Source organism: Choristoneura fumiferana, chromosome 12 (assembly GCF_025370935.1).
Source record: "Choristoneura fumiferana chromosome 12, NRCan_CFum_1, whole genome shotgun sequence".
Lineage (NCBI taxonomy): Eukaryota > Metazoa > Arthropoda > Insecta > Lepidoptera > Tortricidae > Choristoneura > Choristoneura fumiferana.
In genome coordinates this window covers 18,249,130-18,273,173 of record NC_133483.1, presented here as the reverse complement: position 1 = coordinate 18,273,173, position 24,044 = coordinate 18,249,130, and the positions used below count along the sequence as shown (strand labels likewise).

Here is a 24,044-nt window from a genome sequence, read left to right as displayed (position 1 = left end):
TCTAATCTGTTTTTGTGAGTGCAGGTTTCGTCACGTTTTCCTTCTCCGAAGAGATCGTGGTTTTCAATGTACCTATAATGTCACGTGAGTAATGAAACAAAAAATACCGACACGTCATCAAAATAGCTAGGTACATAGGTATAACTAGTGCCATCCACGAAGACGCGTGATTTTGTCAAAATTAGACATTAATGACATTGTAATAAGAACCACGGCACGCGTCATCGTAATGACTCTACCTATACATATAAATAATGTTGTGTAATGTTTTCTTAAGGCGCAGTGAATGGGTTTTTAAATAATATTGTGAAATGAACAAAGACAAGTGAAATACTCGTATCATAGGTTTTCTTGATTGTTTTAATAATAATAATATTGTTTACTATTGAGAAAACACCATGACGCTTTAAACGTAAGTACATAGTTATTATTACAGAAATAGAGTTAAATTTTTGTTTAGAATAAAAATGCCTGAACTTAGAATCCAAATCCGTGCTGTGCCACCTTGGGAACTGCGGCCTAAGCCCTCTCAGTCTGAGAGGAGGCCTGTCCCAAGCGGTCATGATGATGATGATAGAAGGTAATGAGTTTTCCTTTTTATTTTGGACAACTTTTATGCGAACATATATACTTAATTATATGTAGAGTCCTAACTTTGTAAACCATTAACCTGTCCTCTCCCAGAGGCACAAATTTGTGGCCAAATTCCTTTGATCCTGTTATCCTGGGAGATGACAGATTAATCGGAGTTTTTAACATAATGAGCAACATAGAATATTCATAAGGATTTGCTTAGTAAAATGTTGCGAACATAAATTCATGGTACCTACCTTAAGCATTGTGACTTTATGCTAACGGCACTTCTTTGGAGAGGCATCAATGGGCCTTTTATTATCAAGTAACGGTACTTTTTTTGCGCATTACTTTTAAAATCACCATACAAGTATGGCCAGTACGTGTTACTTGAAGCCGTATTGTCTTCCAGACTCTTGCAATCCCATTCACTGTTTCTTTCTACCCTCAACCCATATCGTGTGAGAAAAAGAGACGATGAAAACGATGATTTCCTGTGCGTTAGACAGTAAGGCACCGGAATCCGAAATAGATAAACCTTGAGACCTTGACGTCCGAGTTTGAACTCGGAATGATAAGAGACCCATACGAGTAGGTATAGTACCTACACACATTCATCACTATAGGCACAGGCTTCCTCTGAGAATGAGAGGGCTTGGGCCATAGTTCCCGCGCGGGTGTGGTCAGTCCTATGGCCTCTCGAGCAGAGAATCGTGGGTTAAAACCCGGGTTCGCATCTCTGAGTTTATCGAAATTAACAACACGATAAAGGAAGACATCGTGGGGAACCTGCACAAATCTGCGAATTAATTCAATGGTCTGTGAAGTTCCCAGTCCACTCTGGACCCGCGTTGGAACTATGGCCCAAACCCTCTCATTCTGTGAGGAGGCCTGTGCCCAGCAGTGGGACGTATATATAGGGTGGGATGTAATTAAAGCCATCTATTGCATTGAAAGTGTTTATGTAATTTAATTAATTTATAGCATAGGCAGTGTTGCGTTGATTGCTTGCATTATTAATTACATTTTAGTTTGGTTGCGTTCGCTTTTACATTGTTTTAACTACAACCATTCCACAACATTATTATGCACCTACGATATTTATAAGTTTAATAAATTTATGTGCAACATTTTTAACTAAGTCTACATGTATGTACATTCATAAAAGCCAATTAACGTTTAATTGTATATACATATTAACAACAATTTTATCGATTTAACGGCTACCCATTTTCTTATTTTAGTTTTTAAGGATATTTCTTAAAACAAAACAGCAGTTGTAATACTTGTAATGCGACAAATAGTTGAGTCCTATTTTTTAAATTTTCCACTGCACTCTCGTGGCATTATTGATCGCAGCGGGAGATAACTTCCAGAATCGTCCACTGCTCCTACTCTTTCCCTCGTATAGCGTCGAACTGTTCAGATCACAAATTCACGCATGCGCATCTGGTCCTTTCTAGAACATTCGCCCTATTCTCTCGCTTTCTCTGTTCAGCTAATCTCAAATCGCGTTCGGACGCAAAGGACAGCAACAAAATAACTGCATTGAGAACACAGCTAAACTTAAAACTGCGTTCGATTTGTTCGTTTTCATGGACAACGCGACTTCTTCATTTAGTAGCATTCGAAGCTTCTGGAATTTTCCATGCTGGTACAAAGAGGATATAAATAGAAGTGAACGCGGCCGCCCCGCCAGAACCAATAGGTTACTGTTGTAGTGAGGTACTTCAAAATAGTCTAAAATATCAAGGTATTTTCTAAGCAAGTATTACAATAAGCAATTGCAATATGGAGTTAAGTCGAAGCGAAATGAGGGAGGAATTAAATATCAGCAGTCATCGCCCGGTTTTTAAAGTTTTATTGGATCAAGGCAATTCAAAAGGATATACGTAAGGTACGTGTTATAAATAGAATTCACAACAAACTTATTTTTAGTGCTTTTAGTTACTTCTAAGACCTATTTGACTTTAGGTGCGTTAGTTTTTGCAAACTACGCAGTAACAGATAGGTAGGCGTTCAGTTAATAGGTACTACGCAGTATTATTAAGGTATGACCTTGGAGGTTAAGTTTCGTGTTTTAATTTAAGTTATACCTACTTCCTCTATTTAGATTTATCTTAATTAGTAGGCATAATTAGTTTTCTGAAGGTCAAATGATTTCATAAAGAATTAAGTAAACAGTTTCTACGCGTATTGATAACATGTTTTGAAGTGAATATAGATGGAATGTCTGTGATTTGAATAAAAAATTTGTTTGGTCAAAAATTAATCCCCAAAATATCACATCTCAAACTATTTTACCCAGATTTTCATTTGCCAAATGTCGCAATTTTGTAGTTAGCAAAAGCCTTTTTGGCATGTAATTTTTTTAACAAACATTAACATTTTTTCTTGGTCATGTTCTAACCTTACCGAACCTACTTTTCTAGTAGCAATTTGTTTCTGCGGGATCACAGTTTATACCTTATCTATCCTGCAGTAAATGGTGCAATTTTTTTATACAAATTAAATAGAAATGTACATTTACCAAAGATTCATTTGGGAAATGAAACTAGTGCGATAAGTTTTTTGGGAAATGAAATTTGTCCAAAAATATTTTGACAAACGGCCCTGTGATTTATTTGAAATAGCTTTCTCAATTGTCTGGAATATAAAAAGCACGATGTTTGTTGCTTTATTTATAATACTAAAACAATGTACCATTGTTCAGTCAACCTACCTGACGAGGATACGGTCTGTAATAACAATAGGTGATATTGCGTTAGCAAAAGGTAGAGTCAAACAGTATGGAGGTAGCGTTTGAAATCATTCCATTATGATAAGTTTTTTATTTTTTTTATTTTGGTATTTAGCTGTTACCATTTTATAGGTAGATTGATAGGTTAGGTACGTAGGTAATGGCAGGAACTCGTGTTAGCACTATAAATTGAGAAAAGCAATTTGTTTTGATTTTGTTACTGATATTTAAATAGGTATAATTCTAGCATTAAGTTAAGGAAATCTAAAGTGATTGCAGGTGAACAAGACAATTGCGAAACAAATAACTTTTTAAAACAAAGGTCGGAAACGGATGTGATATTGAGGTACTTCTTGTCTTTAAGTGTAGGGTTAATTTAGTTTTAAGTTTAAGATAAAAGTTAGATAGGCGTGGTTGTCGTTGAGATTTATGCCCTTATTTTTAGTAAATAGGGAATTAGTTTCGGAAAAAAAATATGTCATATTTTTTTATTAGCTGCTTATCGTGGTTGATTACACCTTGTACATAATACTGAGTAGTGTTATTATGTTTATTTTGTGATAATAAAAATATTACTGTGACATTTTATTTATAACACGAAAATATAAAGTCAAGTCGAAGGATAACCCACAATGAATATACCTATATTTTTAGTTTTATTTTATTTTATTTGTTGATGATTACTGAATTTTTTTTATTTTAAGTTACCTATTTTATAAGTAAGTAAAAATATGGCTGCATATCAGTCCATTCTACCTACTTCGTCTTAAATAATAGTAGGCACAAAATAGCGATTTGGACCGGAAAAAGATGAATTGATTGGCTACTTGACAAGTTTGATTTTATTCATAAAATTTCTAGGTATGACTTTATTTTAATGCTTAAAGATAGAACTAAATCTACTTGTAATTGTTAAAGTTACAGTAATACTACGTCTACATTGGTCTTTAGTCGTCTAGAATAATCTTTTTTAAACAATTTGAGTCACTTCTACGTAAAACAAGTTTTAGCAAAAAGTTTAGTTCAAGGTTCAAGTTGAAGCTCCACGTACAAATGTTTTACTTATTTAAGTTTTTTTTTTTAATTCTTTAATGTTCAAAAAAATTCTTAGAATATTATTATAATTTAGAAGAATCTTAAAAACAATAAAATTTATGGTACATAATCTAAAGCGTGTTGATGAATAATTAAATATTTATAATATCGTCTGCAAGTCGGTCCATCTTTAGTCGTCTTAAATAATAATAATTAAAGGGCGATTTAAGTCAAGTAAAGATGAACTGATTTATATAAATTACTACAATACCACATATCACATAATAATCTCAAGGTTACTCCTAATAATGCCACAAGTTGGTCCATCTTTAGTCGTCTTAAATAATATATATTTATATTTGAGTCAAGTAAAGATGAACTGATAGCGATTTGTTCAATTTGATTTAGTTCGTAAAATCACAGTGGGTTAATTTTCAAGCTTGATTTCTACTTAATTTACTCGTAAATATGTAAATCGCAACGGAACATTTCATTTTAATTTCAAAAGTGGAGATGAACGGACTATCCTATAAATTATTTAATTTATAATTCTTGATATTATTAATATTTTAAGATATTAAAAAAACATTACGTCGAGAATAAAGAGTTGTACACAAAATAAGGTACGTTTCCCGAAACCATTGACTAAAAATTACATTTAAAAATAATTTAGGCATTTAAACATAAGACAACATGTCAATTATCACTGAATGGCTAAACTCTCCCTCTACTTAGACTTACACACGTCCGTATTAGTGACTTAATTAATTAGAAAATTTGGCCAGAGCTGGTACGAATATAGGCAGTTCAGACAAGCACGAGGATAGGCAATGTTCGAAATATTGCGAAAAAATCAAAAAGTTCAAATTTAGGTACAGTCTTCGTGAGCCAATTATTTAAAATAAGCAATGTTATAAAATATACGCTGATTCACAAAATGTTGTCTAAAGTTATTGTCTTATGTGGTACAATTTTATATTGCATGACTCACTAATGTCACAAAAAATTCAATGAGAACAGCATAAAAGCGATTTCTTAATAATAAGTCTTAAGACAAAGATGTCAACTATATTGAAGAAGAATATGATGACAATTAATATATTTTATAGTAACAATTATAAACATTTCATATAATTGAAATTATATTCAAATAATGAAACATTTTTATACAACTTTAGAACACGTGTGTAAATTAGACACTGACTTGTGAGATATCACAATTATATGGAAAATAGCATTGATAATCTTTATTATAAAAAAATAGATAAAAACAAGGAAGACATTAACTGAACAATAAATTTATAGCAGTGGTATATGATAAAACGGAAATAACCAAATGCAATAATTGATGATAATGATTCATTTTTTACGAATAAAAAATTACACTCTAAAACAGTCTGACTGAAAACGACCAATTAATCATTTTGCAATATCCAATTGATAACCCTTTTACTACAGTACAAACTAGAAACCTAGTCTAAGACAGGATTTAACCGAAGACTACCTACCTTTTAATTAAGGAAATTATATAAGACTAAAAAGTACTGTTAATTGATTCAACTTTTAAAGTCGTTAAATAAGAAAAGTATAATTACTATACAGGCAAAACGCAAAAAGCGTAGATATTATTCATTAGAAGTGCATATCACAAAAAAGCGAAAATAATCAGAAGCTAATGAATAGGGCAAAGAACTAGCAAGAATTTTTCCGGAAGGAGTAATAGAATACAGGTGAACGAGAGCTTAAAAAAAATATAGTAGAAAAATTGATAATCCTTGGATGGAAAGTAGAAACAAGTTTTACTAGAAGTCGATTACATCAGTTAAGGTATACGTAGCTGCAAATAAACGTAGACTTACGTAGTGCATCATATATGATTACAGAGTAACAAATCGACTAAAAATTAATAAGTGAACCAGAACAGAAAGCAAGTTCAGTAAGAATTATGAATTAACACAACAGTAAAATTTGAACCCTAAGATAAAAGAATTATTTTGTCGCAAAAAACTGATGAAACATTTTTACGAATAAGCCTAAAGCTAAAACAACGCTTCGAACATTACTATTGTAACGAGATTCTAAGGAACGGATTCTATATTTTTGCGAAAAGTAACACATTTAGAAAGTTAACTCTTAGAATATTAACGTCATTGACCGTAACTAAATGAAAGATACAAACTATGCTATATTATGTGTTATCCATCAGGGTAAAAACGGCGCAAATAATACTAGGACTACAGCAGAACATAATCAGTAATAGAACAAAACAATAGAAGAAAGAAAACCCGACTTCTTAAGTTTGATAGAAAAACGTTTAGATTTAAATATCGGTTAGAATACAAAATATCTAGAGTATTTAATAGTATGCCGATTGAGAGTAACAAATAAGAATAAAAAATTGCTTCGAAAAACGATGTTTTTAAAATTGATGACCAGACAGAGCGAAGCTTAGAACGTACAAGAGACTATTTATAGTAGGCATCAGCAATAGAATAAAATAGGCAAATATTTGACAAGCAGTACCTGATAGTTTTTAATAGTGTCGAAGGAAAACTAAGATGAAAAAATTATGGATTTGCCAAATACTTATTACTTACAAATACGATTTGAAAGATTACTTTACCACCAATGGTTGGCCATGACAAATAATTAGTACAAATTACCAAATTAATGAATTGAACAGCATGACAGGCTAATTCCAAAGAAATGATCGTAACGCAACGAATTTTTAGAGTGGTAAGTGGTTGTGATCGAAATAGCACTAATGGTACATTTTTAATCACGATATTGGAAAGTACTTGTAGAAACACAAAATGAGTAATTTATACTCGTATTTTAGAGGAATCACTTGAAAAAAAAATGTGTTCAGAAAAAGTTCTTATTAAATATTTTGCGAATATACAGCGGTTGAGTGACATTACAAAGTATGCGTACAAAAAACTGACATGACAATAACCTTGGCAATATTAAAGAATTTATAAAACAATTTAAAAAATGTGTGACTTCTGCGGCAGATTTATTGGAAATAAAAACGGTCAAGTAATATTCTAAGCAGGTGCAATAATCTTTACATAGGTACGATAGATACAACATTTTTAAAAAAGGAAATTAAATGTTTAAAGTTTTTAGAATAGGGAACCGTGATTAAGCGGGTTACCACAGTTTAGGCGAGTGAGTCAGGAACCCTCTTTCTATTGGCTTATTCAAGTGAGAAGTAATTAACTATAACTGAGCTGGGCTAGTTTAGAAGAGCATGTAGAGAGCTCTAGTTGAACAAATTGTACCTTTCCCCGTCTACTTCAACGCTGACGTACCTATATATAAATCCTAATTAAATAATAATCAATTAATCTTTTAGTTACTTATTATATACTTATTATGGGTCCTCAAACTACAAAATACCTAAACTTGTAAATCAAGTTTGTAACGAACCCCCCCAATAAAACTTTTTTACCCTAATTAAAAACTAAATAAATATACTCTATTTAAAGCTAACTTCAAAGCTCGGAAATCTTAAAGCTCCTAAAAGTTCAAGACTTCCGGAAAGCTAGAAGCTCCTACACTTAATATAAAGTTCCTAAGCTATGAAACCTACGTACGTATGTAACCTAAGCTTATATGCAATGTATGTGACCTACAATATTATAGTGTGATTTGGCCCGGTGATCGTCTAGTGGTCGTCTAGTACCTAAATTAATTAATCGACACTTCTTTGTGTCCGCGTCCTAAACCGATAGTACGTTTAGTGAGGAGTAAAGATCGGTCGATCAGAATTTAGGCTACAATTAATCATCTACCTACATATAAATCAGCTAAGCATATTACTTAGAAAATAACCAATATCGACTAGGAATATTGAAAGCTGTAGTATGTTATGGAATGATATTAGAGGAGCAAGGGCAATTCGTATAAATGATTACTGTAGGATATTGTAAAATATGTAAAGTTTTAAGAGCATTAATCAAAGTAATAGATCAGAGAAGTTTATTAACGTCACGAAATTTAAAACACCGAAATATAATAACGGACCTATATTTATAGTATGCTAAGAAGGGAAGAACACAAGATTAGTAACAACACAGTCTAAAATAAAAACAGTAAAATAAAAATACCATAAAATAAAAACACAGTTAAATAAAAGATATAGACAAAATGAGAATAAAATACAGTTTCCATTTGCTATACTATAACGAGAACATACAGAAAAAATACCCTCACTGTAAGGATATTATGATAACGAAATAGACCGGTTCTTATATAATAACAAAAAGCAATACATTAGTTTCACGAGTAGTATCCATTCACTACCTACGAATATCACATAATTGTTACAGAATACCAACCAAATTAATATCTATTGGATGAGGTTTGGTCCCCGTCCATACAGTCAACTACAATACAGATTACCCACATAATAAAGACTTCATAAGTCTATAATTTCAATACTGCTATTGTAATCATCTGGCGACAGCAGAGATAATTCACATAATATATGATATACTTAGTCTGGCTCTCAGTACATGGAAGCGTTCCCCTGTCAAGAATAGAACTTTATCATGCCTATGTAGCTTTGACTAAATATTGTCATATATAAGTGTTATAATTAAATTTGTTGAAAGCAGATAACTTATAATTGTGTTAACTACAGACAAAATAATAATTTATTTGCAAGTCCCTAAGCACACATATCACACAACAGTAAATAAGTTAATCAAAAAAACGTACTTACAGGATTTGTTGCACAAGATAAAAAATACGTATCTGACCTCACATTGTCTGGTCTCTGGATGATGGCCGCCGCAGAGATTCTAGCCCTAGAGTTTTGGTTAACACGACTCCCTCCTCCGCCGCTCGCAAAGAAGTCAAAAAAGCCCTGATCCCTCGCGCGCTGCGGTTTTTATTTCCTCGCTTCCCCTCCACTTTTTCTCTTCCTTTCCTTCGTTTTTGTAGGAAAGTTGTTCTTCTTCGAAAGTCTTTAAATATTTATTTGCGATCTAATACAATAACAAATCACCGTCTGTTAATTCTGAATGAAACTGCACAAGTAACCAAATAATTCACAGAATAATAAAGACAAAGATAAAGACCAAGAAAAATACGTAAGGATCATTTATTTAATACATAAATATGAATATTCTACATTATTTTTTTGATATTTTATAGGGCTAAAGTCAAATCTTAATATATATTTGTGAATGAGACGGTTTTAAGGAGTATCCTGCACCGTTACAATTTGATACCTTGTTTAATTAAGTCATAAAATTGGCCATGTGATTGCTAGAAGTTTAAAATAAGAAATATAGTGTAATGGGAATAGATTTATTATAGGTATATAATTTAATTAAATAATAAAGAGAAGATAAAATAAGATTAAATGAAGAAAGTAATAAGAGTTTTGTAAAGTTATCTGTCAATAGTCTACGATAAGCTCGTGAGGCAAAAGGTATTTCGTACTGGGGCTTAGCCTCCTCTGCGTTAGCCTTAAAGGAGCATACTAACTTTACCTTGTTAGGTAATAATAAGAACATAACATTCTGTCATAAGAGAGGACATTCAAAGGGACATCAGTTATAGCTCGAAGCTGTTCCTGGATCAAACCTGTGATCGCAATACACCTGCAGTAACAAACCCAACTTTAGTAGTATGTAAATGTAAACTTCAATCGTTCATCATATTCCGGAAACCACTTATTGGTTACCAATAAGTAGTTTCCGGATCACCTGGTACCGGTCAACCACTGACTTGCATCTGCCTTAGTTTTAGTCAAACTGACTGCCACATTGTTAGTCTATAAAATATAAGTACATATTTGGCAAGACTTACCATTAAAATAGTTGGTCTAAATAGCCACTACAGGACTAAATAATCTCAAATTTATTGCCAAGAATGACCACAGTCCTCCTAAGGAGAATTTACTTTCAGAAATTAAGTATTTTTCACAAAATTTCATTAAACTCCATTATTTTTATCTATTAATTAAACCGCTTCTAATCAATATACAAATCTCCTGCATTGAATATCACATCACTCGTGTTAAAATTACTTGAAAAACCTCGTATCTTAATACGTCAGATCAGTATTACCTGTGATCTAATTTAAATATTTTGGTAAATTAAATATTTGTTATTGATAAATTGAAACTTAAATAGTCTTATTCTGTGCATACAATAGTTTTATTTAGTAAAATAAGTTCTATCTTTAAACTTATGTCCATATAATATGGAACATTATAGACTGACGTCTGTAGGTTACAAAAGTAATTTAGACAAGCTGTAAGAAATCATTATTGAGCTAATTCACCTAGCTAAAGTGAACGAGTAGGAAATAAAAATTGACTGTCGTTATGCGGAGTAGGGTAACTAGTAAGCGAATGAGCAGAGAAGAGTAGCATATTTTTGTGAGCGAATAGGAAACTGTAGCGTAGTTTAAGCAAAACGTAGAGAAATTTGATTCAGCAAAGTAGCATGTAATAGTTTAAGTGAGCCATTTGATTCACCAGACCAGAGTAGTATAGTTGAAAAAAAGTAGGAAACTGACACTGTGTGGAATAGCCTAGAATAGTCAAACGAGTTGGGTGGGAGTGTGATTGAGGAAAGTAGCGTAGTAAATGCAAGTGAGTAGGGAAATAATATTGCGTGGCGTTAGCTAGTTTAAGGAATGAGCAGAGATCGGCTAACGAGTGAGAGAAGCTAGCTGAGGATTGTGGAGTAAGGGACTGTAATTTAGTGACAGAGTAAATTTTGTCGAGGAGAATAGGAAGGTACGAATACGCTGAGCGGAGTAAAAAAATAGAATTTAGAATTCATGGACGATGGGAGTAGAGAACCATTTTACTGAAATAAGGAGGCAAGTTTAGTGTTATGGACTACGGAAATATGAGTAAACTGAATAGGCAAGTTAGACGAGGAAAGTAGACTAAGATGGTATAAATAAAGGAAGACGTAATATTAGGCTGTTATAGTAGAGAAAACGGAAAAAGAGTTGAAGTTGACAAGGTGAAGCGAACAAAGAGCGAGGTAGAAAGCGTAGTCTGGTTTTAGTTTATGTTGGTTAAGATATGAAAATGTAAGAGCTGCAGTACGCAACAAGGTATGAGCGAATGAAGGAGGCAGAAGTAAGCTTAGGAGAGTGCTATGGTAAAGAACGAATAAACGAGGTAGGCTGAGATATGTTTAAGAAAGTGGAGTAACTACGCACAAACAAAGAAAGCAGAGACAATCTGCGGGGATTAGAGTTAGAAAGTTATTACAAACAAGGAAAGCAAAGTCAAACTTAAGTAGACTGGAGTAGGAGACTAGCCACGAATTACGAATAGAGGAAGCAAAGGCAATCGGAAAGTGAAGTAGAAAAATATAATGAACGAAGGAAGCAAAGGCGAGTGCAGTAGGAAGGTACGAACGAACAAGGAAGGCACAGGCAATCTTAAGACAGTAGGAAAGTACGAATGAACGAGGGAAACAAAGGTAATCATGGGAGAGTGGTGTAGGAAAGTTGTAACGAAAGTTAGGCACAGGAAATCATAAGAGCGTGGTGTACAAAAGTAAAACTAGCATCAGAGCTAGGTGTAAGTTTAGAGAAGACTAGGAAAGTTAACAAATAAGTAAGCTAAGGAGAGTAGAGTAAGAAACTATGACTGAACGCAGTAGGCTGAGTCTCGTTTTAGTTAGTTAAATAATAGTTGTTAATATTAAGGATGACAAATGACTAGTTATATGTCTATATTTATTAGAATAAGTCAGTAACATTTATTGAAAAGGATGAGTTTTACATGGTAAAGAGTACAACCCATAATACCGAGGAGTTTAGTGAGAGAATAATTCAGCAGTGAAAAGGAAATGTTTTTGTAATTAAGACTTATTCTTAAGTTAAGAAGCTCGTGCTATATAAATATATAATCGATTTGAAATGTAAAATTTGCGGATATTTTTAAGACTTATAAATGAATGGTATATCAAACGTCGGTAAAATTCAGATGATTTAAGAAATGACCAGAAAAATAAGAAACATGGTTTGGAGATTAAGTAGTTTGTAAGTTAAGCATTCGGGAAATGAAAGCATAGGTACTATAAAATTGACGGTTTAAAAACCTTAACTACGAATAAATTTCAACTATACCAAAGCGTCATCAACAGGAATTAGGATTTTTATGGTTTCTACAGGAAAATTATATTTCAAATTAAGCTAATTATGATCGAAATAATGATCATCATCTACATATGACATTTACGTAAATTATAATGTAATGATGTATTGAATGAATAAATAAACTAAACTTAACATACATACGTAACTTTCAGTTAACGTAAAAAGAATCTGTTAGGCGACAAAATTAGTCTCAGAACTTTAACAGGAGACAATAATAAAAGGTGGTTAACGCAGGCAAAGAAATATTGAGTGTATACCATAATAGTGGTAGTGATGTTGAAGTTGATCATCGTATGGAAAACAAAGAAAGTGAGAATTTTCTTGAAGTAAATAGTCAACAATGTGTTGTATTTAAATTACCTAGTCAAAATTAAGTGATTTATAAGCAACGTTGCCGTTGATACAAAGTTATCCTACCTAACCCAAAGAGTTAATCGAACCAGAGAAAACAACTTCAGGTGTTGAGGAAGTTACACCATAGAGTGAAGTGCTGTATAAAATTATAGTATAAACTAAAGGAAAGAAATAAATTAGAAATATGGTCGCTATTTCAGAAGTGACATGTGGCGTTTTAGTGAAGTCATGAAAGGTAGATGTAGCGTAATCAACGTTCTAGTAGCTATTTTAACAATTGTAGATAAATACTCAGCACTTGGTAGAAAGTTAAGTGCAGTGCGGAAAGTAGGCCAGTGTAGTGCAACAGTATTACGGTCGAAACGGTTTAGAAAGAAATTAAGTGATGGTTGAGACAACTATATTAAAGAATACTAAAGAATTGTCGGTGAAGATGAAAAATTTTGAAACTAGTATAACAAGAAGCCTGAGAATTAGAAAAAAAATAACGCCTACAGATGAAATATTTGAAATTCTTAATAAATTTAAGACGCAGGAAATGGATTAGGTTGTGAAATAGCGTGTTTGTTATAAAGCTAGTGATATCACTAAAGTGATCAGTGTTGTTGGGTTTAGGTAACTAGGAAAGTTAATTGTGATTATACTGGTTCTAATACGGACTGTAGGAATTGTTTGAACAAGTGACGTCCATAATTAAGTGTTGTGTACTAAAAATAAATTGCATAGGTTATGTATGTCACAAAAACGTTAGGTTTAAGATGAATAGTCAAATGCCAATTAATGTCAAGAAATTCTTTGATGTGGTGCTTTTAGAAGTGAAGAATGTGGAATTAAATATTTTTGGGAAATTTAAAGAAAAAAAAACAATAGGTAACAAGACTAAAAAGTTTACAAGTTCTCAAGTGTCATTTTCTAAAACTATTGTGTAATTTAGTGAAAATAAACCCAAGTTATAGATAACAAAAGTCGAAAAGCAATTCAAGATTATCATTTTCGTCAAGAAAATACTGAAGAAAAGTGTTTTAGTGTTGTGTCTTATCTTAGAAGTGAAAGAGTGAACAGTTATGGTTTCATTTATATTTTTATAAGCAATGGGAATTCCTTATGGATATTTTGCTTTCAATGCTTATAAAAATCATAAATGAGACGTAGGTCTTTTTTTAAATTTTATTCTCTTATATGGTTACGATAAAGTTGTATTCTACATTTCGTTGAATACAGTGACTAATTTACACCATCGATATAAGAATTTATTTACAAAAAGATATTTTTAATAGAGCTATGTGTATTTTGGGTAATCTGAACTATTTATATATTCGTCACAATAGTTAAAAAAATATATTATGAATTTTAGAGCTCAAATTCAGTCATAAAATCACGTTCATCGCAAATGTATTTATTCGAAGCTATTTAAATAATGAGAAGGTAAATCATTAATACGGATATATATTTGGACATAAAGAATGTTTGAGAATCTATTAGTAAAAATGAATGGCCAATTTGGCTGACAACGCATCGGAAGTATTCTGACGTGCTATCAGGTATTGATATTTTCCGCAAGAGTGACCTAATTAGAATGAAGTAAGGGTACATGTGTTCTATTATATTTTATTTACTTATTGTCTATTGTCGTTAGTCTAAAACTAAAACTCTTAACAGCTGTCATAAATAATTTGATTCCCATTGGATGTGTAATTTTTGCCTTCCCTTAACGCAAGATCAATATGGTATTTTGAGTGTGTCGTACTGATCTATGATTGTATATTTTAGATAGTGTCGTTTAATTCCTGCAAGCTACTAAGATTCCACGCAAATAGTATTATGGCAATCGTCTTGTACAAAGTGTTCAGTTTGGTCGTACCTATTCGTAGATTGTCTTGCTTCTAAACTTCAGAATCTAGATTTCATTGGTAGAATTTTGTACACAGGCTATTCATAGAATTTTTTTTGATGCCTTGATGAGGGTGCACGAATGTTTAAGCGTGATTAACACAATATTTGGTCCGATTTAGCTTTCAAATTTAATAATTTCGCTTTTGGAATTAGTTGTTTGGTTATTCACCTCTTTGACTGTTGTTAAAACGTTCGTTTGCCCAAGTGTTCTTAGGTGGCCCCACGCATTTTTAACTTATGGCATCGTCTTTAATAGAACTGATATTATTTTGTGCTAGAACTAACACCGAGTGTTCCTATGAAATTTTTTGAAGTGACACACATCCTCGATTAAATTTAGTGGTATGCGCGCTTATTCTTCGGAGTCCGGTATGCTGTGGGAACCTTGGCTTACAAATCTGTGCTTACACAAAACCCCTTTCGGTTTTAAATGAATGTGTATGAGCTTTGTTCGTGTGCTGAAACCGTTTTTCAATCAATTGTCATCGATTTGAAATTAAACACATTCTGCGTATTTTTTTAATGCGTCAGTATTATCGCCTTTTGCTCATTGCATAACTAGGATGTACTTGTGTTGGATAGTTTGTTGGCTTTTGTAAACAAAATCAATGATTTCCGCTGTAGCTGGAAATGTAAAAATTTGTTGATGTTAAAATTAAATGAACTTATTTTAGTCATTAAGTAATTGATTGATGAGGTACGTGTGTGAACAAAATTTTAATAACTAGTAACTATTTGTAACTAAACTTAATATTTTATTTATTTACTAAATTTTAATACTGAACAATAATGATTTGATTTACAAAAGTCAACGAACAACTTTTTGCATCATGATTTGATTTATCTTTGATAAAAGTGTTCTAGCTCATGTGCTATGTTTAAAATTTAATTAATTTGTCTCTTCGTTTCCCTAATTACAAAATAATAAGAATTACTATTGTGTTTAATCGGTATTTGCGGGTAAAGTTGATATTTAAATACTTTTTCATTATTAATCTTTTTTATTACTCTATTGCGATTATTTATAACATTTGCCGATACTTATAATGGATGTTTATTTTGTTTTCGCATTGGTTATATAAAATTTATCATAAAAATAATCTAAAACTTATTTTTTATTGGTTGCACTATTTTCTAAACATGTTAGAAAAAGAATGTCAGCGTTTAAAGTATAGTGTACAAAATAACCGTACGTGTCATATTTCCTCGATTTATCGTATTGCTATTAACTGAATGTTATCTGGCTTCAACCGCAGTATTATTTTCGAATAAATAACTTTTTCCTTTTCATACATTTTGCTACGATGCCCATAATGTAATAGTGTAAAGTGTAATAATGTTGTGTTAAATTATATTTACTAAGTCATCCGCTAGTTGAAAATCTTTTACTGGCAATATTTTTCATGATTTAATCAATGGTTTAGTTTTTTTTTAATACCTCCTGAGTCCCGACTCTTTAACTGATGTTATAAAAGAGGCAGATGAGATGAGGTTGAGTAGTTGATAATTTTGCAAAATATGTCAGTATATTTAAAGTTCATTATTAATTGAACAATTTGTACTTTATATAGAACATCGGTAATTATTCCTACTATTTGTACTTTATAACAAATTTTGTCATAATTGCAGAACTTATATAGTCAGCCCTTTATTTTATTAAAATTCTAGGAGCACCAGTTAGATATAATGTCTAGTTGTTCCAAGTATGATAATATGCCAAAAGGTCACACCTATAACTATAATTAAATAACGGGCATGGAGATCCATTCTTCACGTTAAAGTTTGCACTTATGTATGTATGTATTTCAAAGCATGTTTTCACGTTTGCACTATGCAAAATTTATTTACGAATGATTATTTAATTTATTATTTATTAATCGGCGTTAGTAATTTATGCTTGCCATTAATCAGTATTGATTTAAATTAATGAAAATGGAAATAATATTACCAATTGTGAATAATTATTTGTTGGCTTCAAATTCGTAATGAATAATCATGTTTACTTACCAAAATGGGTCTTAATTAATTTAAATGATTATGATGATATGTGTCTCGCATGCAAAAACAGGAAAACCTGAAACTAAAACACGATAAATTAATGAAAAATTACATTTCAAAATGTAGTCCTGCATAGTGGTACATTAATATAGTAAGAATTAATAATACATTACAAGCAAGTATTTCAGTTACATGTAGCAAGATTAATAACTATGTTATGTTTTATTCACTCCATCAAATGTTTTCGGTCAACGGTATCATATGTATAGACTTCATCATTGCTATGGGAGGGATACTGTGTGCATCAATTCGTTACCATATACATATAACATATAACCTAAAGGTATTCAGTTAATCCGTCAAAAGTATTTAGACTACCTACTAACAATTAATTTGCCACAGTAGCGTAAAAAAGCATGACTTTTTAAGGGAACAAAGAGTAACAAGCACTTGTATTAAAGCATGTTTTAGGTGTATTTTTTTTACTTCTTGTGTATTTAAGTGCAAAATAGCGTTCTAAATAAGTGACACCTACAATACAAGAAATGATTGTACATATTTTAACGAAGGGTAAAATCTAACGACAACCAAATGAAAGAAAAAATGAGAATTAGGTAGATCAAATATATTTTTAAGGACACACATATCAAAGAATGAACGTTTGAAAATGCCTATCCATACCCAAAGGTCCATTATAATAAGTTAAGCGTATACGATTGGTTAAAATTACGTTTAGATTTAAGTTTTAGGTACTTAAATATTTCTTTATTATAATAAGTATATTTAGCACTAACCTTGATCCGGGCGATGACATAGGTAGGAACAAGATTATTTTAATACTAAGGTAATTTCTGGCTTTAAGTTTTTTATAGTATAATTTCACAACCTGTTTTACCTTTAAGCTTTAGAAATATTAATAATTATTTTTACTTTAGGATAATTTCAGTTAAGAATGACTTTCAGAGTTAGACGTTAGAGAATGATTTTATAGTATAAGAGATGATAGATAAAGCATACGCATCATAAGAATTTACCTATTCGAATTACCAACATTACTAAATAAGCAAGTTTCTAAGCAGTACGTTTAAGTATCTAAAAGCGTAATACAGTTTAGAAGAACACAATAAAGTTAAGAATTGTTATTATAACCTTGATATATTATTTCGTAACGTAATAATAATCGATCAGATGGAATCGTCTAAGCAGGATTTACTATTTAAGTTTGTTAGGCACTATATTTATGGCACATGTTAAAGAGACAGCATCTTCAGCAATTAATGACATACTACTGACTAGACTGATTCATACAAAAAAAAATACGTAAAAAAAATACTACATGGAAAATATGAATTACTATGAATCATAATCACTCTTCCTTAACTTTAATGGCAATTTGCGCAATAATATAAAACAATGGCGCTTAAAAAACAAACAGCCTGAAAAAAAATGACTTCCCACAGAGTTTCTTGCGGCGCTTCTTCTCAGTGGATGGTCAATTTCGAAGCGCTGGTAGCCTCAAAAAATACTAAATAGAAATAAAAACAAATGATACCAAATCTGACCGTTTGACGGCATGACAGTTCTACAAAACTAGATCTACTACAAAAATAATATAATAAATTAAAACAAAGTGGATTTAATTCCATCACATAAAAATGCTTGCAGCATAAATAAATGATATTTTATCAAACTATCCTGCAAATAATCTATCGTAAATTGTATCAAATAATGAAAGGAGGGTGAATAATGAAATTATATACAGTATATATAACCTATTCTCATTGTAATACAAAGCTCTTGAATAAGTATAGAAAAGTATATTTACATAATTCACGATTTAATTTCAGCGAAGTGCCTTATGATATGACGATATTACGATGCTTATTAACCTTTTTAAATGTTGCGTTGTTCTATGAAATTGTTCGAACCGTTTGGTCGAATTACTAAGATTTTTTTAAATAATTCAAAGATGAACACTTAAATAAATTCTTTACACTTTACAGGTATTTTTATGCAATTAATACTTTATAAAGTTACTGTCGTTTGATTTTTAAATATATTCGTTCTAGGAAGTTTTATTTCCCTTTCCTTAGGTTTAAGTTATTAATCTCGAATTTCTTCCAGAGTCGAAAGTAATCCGGGTAATTAGACAAAGACAAGACATATAAATATTTTGATCAGTGTCTTTCATTTAGTATTCTACTAAAGTTATCTTATCTAACGTTTCAGGCAAAAATATACCATCGAAATATTAAGAAATATAAGTTTTATGTTTGACTTATGTACAAAATATTTATTTTTGTGTTGAAATATCCAGACGTTTAAAAAGATTATATGTGTATTATATATCAATTATAACTTTAATTAATTACTTTTTGTTTTCAAGCATTTTCCTAAATAAATAAATTTTTCGACTCCCTTTAGCTTGTAAGTTTATCTAATTTGAAATCTTTTCCAGTAATCCACTCTCAGGTGATCATAGAAAAAGACAGATAATTCAAAAAACGTTTCATACTGAATAAGAATTCATCGAAAGAAGATTTCCAATTTCCAATTTAGATATATCCCGTGTTCAACAGGCCACATTTTAATTTTTCATCCCACAGCATTATGAAGAATTTGTAAGTCATTTGGATCAAAACGGCAACGAATACAAAATATTTTTTTACGTACTTAGTTCACGTATTTTTTGATAGCAAACCATTACTTGTATAATTTGTAGTGTATAGAGCAGTTGTAGAATTGTCATTTGCAAATTAGAATTGTTTAAACTAGATTCAAAATTGAATTTAAATCTGTGGCAGTATTAAATAGATTTGAATAGGTAAGGAAATCCTACCTACTTGTTGATTTTTGCTTTTAACAACAAGCCTTATTTACCTTTTTATCTGCCACAATGATGTCAAAATTTAAAACCTAGGTCGACATTTTAAGAAAAAACGATCTGTCATTGATTCAAGATTCAAACCACATTTTAGAATATTATTCGACTAATAAAAATATAATTTTGTTACATTTTTCGAGTCTGCGATATTGACGTTTAAAGTATATTCTGTGTAATACAGAGTAGAACAGTTGGGCCACATCAACTACCAAACGAAACGGCCCTAAGTCTTATGACATTTGTATACACGTTATAATCAATGAATTAAAAAGGCGTTAATATCACCAGAGCATTTATTTTAGTCTATAAGATTGTCCTTATACATATCTTTTTCAGTAACATAATATGCTGCCTTCCCTCTCACGATTTGATTTAAGCAGAAGTATGCCGCGTAAAATAACATAGGAGGGATACGTCACAAAACCAAAGTAGAAACATGGTCGACCTGTCTGCATACTTTTAAATGCCTACTTACCAGTCATTGGGTATTCGATGGTATTTATCAGGTAAAAAACTTTATAATAGCTATATACCGCGTAAGCCTCATTTATGGTTTTATTTTTACTAAAAACTATAATTCTCAAAGTACCAATTGATTATTCTGATGTTATTTCTTTAAGCCCTGAATTCTCTATTATTGTTCTAATAAAATAACCCAACTTTCTTCTTTTGCTCCTGTATAATACAACATACATTGTTTAATTTGGATCAATAACAACTTGAATTTAGCACACTTCGTTTGCCGCAAGAAACGGCTTCAAGATAAATGTGGCTGTATCATATTTTATCATATTAAATCAACTTGAATAAAAACTTAATTTATTAGCGTTTAAGTTAGTCCTTATACATATCTTTTTCAGTATTGCTATAAGCCTTCACCCTGCCATTTGTAAAAGCTAAAATTTTTCGCGTAAAGCAGGATTTTGGAGGGTTCCCTCATCGGAGAATAAAAATAAAAATATGCTCGTCAATCTCACAGTCGTATAAATAATCTTTACCGGCCGATGGGTAATGCGAGTTCTTTCATCAGGTAATAAAAGTAAAGCTTTATACATCTTATTATATTAATAAACAAATTTACTAAACTAACTTATGATTCCGATTTTTGCCACCGGGAAAAAAACTTGCCAATTTTCATCTCATCAACCATAAAGAAACTGGAAATACTTTCATCGTACTTCACAATTCCTGAGTTTGTTTGAATTTCAATTAATATCTTTACATCTATTAACGATGAATAAAGATATAAAAAATATCTGAAAACCTACATTGTGATACCACCAGCTAGTGAATTTATTTTAGTTTGTAAGTTGTACTTAAACAAATCTCTTTCAGTATAGCTCTAAAACACAGTCAGTTGTTGGCGCGTTTCTGGAATAGCGGAAATATCTCGGGTAAAACTTAAAATTCGAGATTCATCGGAGAGCCAAAGTAACATACATATCCAGTATGATATAGCTTTATTTACAGTAAAATAATCAGCAGTCATCGGGTAATTGATATATTATAACTTATCAGGTAAACAATATAAGGCAGGTAGCCAATTATATTTTCTTATTTATAAATAGATGATTTTTTATCTACCATATATACTTAATTATGAAACTTCTACAAATCTGTTGTAAAAAAATAATAATAGGTCTACCAAGGAGTAGCTACGAGTATAAAAACACTTAACAAAATTAAAAACATTGAAGATAACCTTCATACTAAGTAGATAATTTAGAAGATTGAAAATGAATAAATAAGAGTAAGCCAGCTTATATCCTATCCTACACATTTATATACAGTGTAGAATCGGCTCTATCTTTGTAGACCTTACAACAATTAGAGTTTACATTTTATTTCAATTTTGATTTCTGTTTTGTTCGTTTTAAATCAAAATTGTGTTTAGTTTGTAAGTCTACCCCTAAACGCCATCTTTTCCAGTCAGAATTTTAGATACCTTTGCAAACATCAAGTTGATTGAAGAGAGAAAATTACGGACGCGGGGACGTAGAAGGCGGTTATAATTGTATACAATTATTCTTCGTTACGCCCGCGACAGTGTATAGTTGCAACAGACATTTAAACATTGATCAGGTACACATCATTAAGTCTGAGGTCAACACGTAGCGAGGATAACGAAATATAGGTAAATGCCAGTAAGTAACGTATTAAAAACGCTACAACATTTTTTCATTAAAATCAGATCGTTTAATTAACACCATTCATTTAAATTAGCTATTAAATGACAAAATGTTAATCCTCAGTACTTTGTACAAGGATATTTTTTATTTTAAATGTTCTAAAAAGCTACCACAAGTAGCTATTTTTTTTGCGTTATTTTCACGATGCACAACAAAATGAATCATTTTGTATACTTTGTATACAACGTATAATTTTCTATAAAAATATTATTATTTTGTAACCTTTAGTTTGTAAGTGTTCCCTTTATGACGAATCTCTTCCAGTACACACATACTCCTAAGCTGATCGTGTCCTATTCCGGTGGTAGCAGATTTAGTGAGAGGCGGAGGGAGGCAGTTCTCATGACATCTTAGCAGCAACACTAATCGTTTTTCCAAACATTAGCTACTAGCCCACCGTATAGCATCAGGAAATTACGACATTTTGTAAGTCACCCGTAAGTCAGTATTGTTCCACGGTCATTTAAATATTTGTTATTTATATATTAACTTGAGTTGCAATTGTAGTGTATTTAATTAAGTATCTTTTTACAGTTATTTTAATCTACTTCGACTCGGATCGCGGATAGGTAGAGTTACCTAAATTCAAACAGCGAGGTAGTAACGTTAATGTATTTAGGGGTAAGTCCATACACATTTTTTTAAGAATAGGCACTGTAATTAGGGTTCCGAAAACCCTATTATTAGCCTCTGAACGGTACCTAGCACTATCCTAAAGTTGGATATTTGCTATAAAATTATACAATACATACAATTATACAATACATACTATACAACGTTGAATAAGTTACGTCAGTTGAAATATACTGATTACGCACCCATTTTGGTCAGAACTGAAGTGGGTTATCACTTATATTTAACTTCTACGATAAATTATATAAAAAAAAAACAAATATCTTAGATGGAAAACGAGATATTTAACTATAAAATAATAACCAAAAACACAATATATAAAAATATGAAAAATCAAAATTGAAATAATCCTGTTTGACAAAAACAAGAAATAACCATATAAAAAGCGCCATATAAAATACACAAAATAAACAAAAACCATAATAAGTAATCAAAATAGACAAAAACAAATCAACAAATACAATATTCAATAACAACCATTAAGTATAGAAAACAAAAAATAAATAAAAATAGGTTTAATTGCCACAAAGAGGTTATAAAACTGTTTTAAGTATCATGTACTTATCATTTAATGTTCGTATTAAAATAAAATATGATACAAACCTCAACACAAAAATAATTCAAATCCCAACTGAAAAACTCAAAAGCAACGATATTGAACAATGTAAAATTGTGATAAAAATAATTTAAGTTTCAGCTATTTTTTTTAAATTGAAACCTGAAAAATAACGAAAACATAGTCAAATATAGTCTTGATAAAAAATAAAGTATCATTAATATAAAAAAAAATCGTAATTATCAAATCTCTAAATGACCCTTGCAAAATAAAAAAATCAATAATATTTTATTCTCTCCTTTTTATTACTGATCTTGTTGAATATGCATTTATGATAATTAAATTCGAAAAAGAGACACACTGACTGACCGTGACAAAAAAACAAAAAAATATGAAAAACTAAAATTAAAAAAATTGATGGCCATCAATAAATTAAACAATTTGATTGAAATATTGCATAAATATATTGGCAATTTTAAACCTACCTGTTGTTTCATTATTTATCTATAATCCCCTGAAGGAAATAAGAAAATATTTTCTATATTCTTGGATTTTTAATCAGTACAACTTATTTTTTCATCCATTGAATATATTTAATATTTTTTTATTTCTAAACCTTGAAAAACGCAGTTAGTAACAAATATCAATAGTATGAATCACTTTTTCCAATTTTTATTAAATGATTCTATTTTGTTACTGGCTGCTCATCGTTAATCACGAGAAAACTGACAAGTCACAAAAAATCTCATGCTGGATGTTACTTAAAACAAAGAGGTGAATATAATACATACAATTAGATCTATACTGCATAGTATTTTTGAGATGACCTGGATAAGAAATCACAACGTACCAACAATATTGTACTTTCCTGACTTCCTGATCTCTAAATTTATTATTTTAATACTTAGTATTTTTAACTCAGGAAATTCGGAAAGTATAATATAAATAAACAGTACAAAGTGAAACTATTCTATCGATTAGAAAATTTGCAAAATTTCCTTGAAAAATTAAAGCGATTTATTGACTTAGGATCGAATAGCCCAG

At 30.9% G+C, this 24,044-nt stretch overlaps 1 long non-coding RNA gene across 1 annotated transcript; it reads left to right on the top strand.

Annotated features, from left to right (window-relative positions):
* The first annotated feature begins 1,532 nt into the window (after nucleotides 1-1,532).
* LOC141433550 (uncharacterized) lies at nucleotides 1,533-23,484 on the top strand. Its single transcript, XR_012451935.1, has 2 exons — nucleotides 1,533-6,803; nucleotides 6,897-23,484. It is a non-coding gene; the product is annotated as an uncharacterized lncRNA (long non-coding RNA).
* The last annotated feature ends 560 nt before the right edge of the window (nucleotides 23,485-24,044 follow it).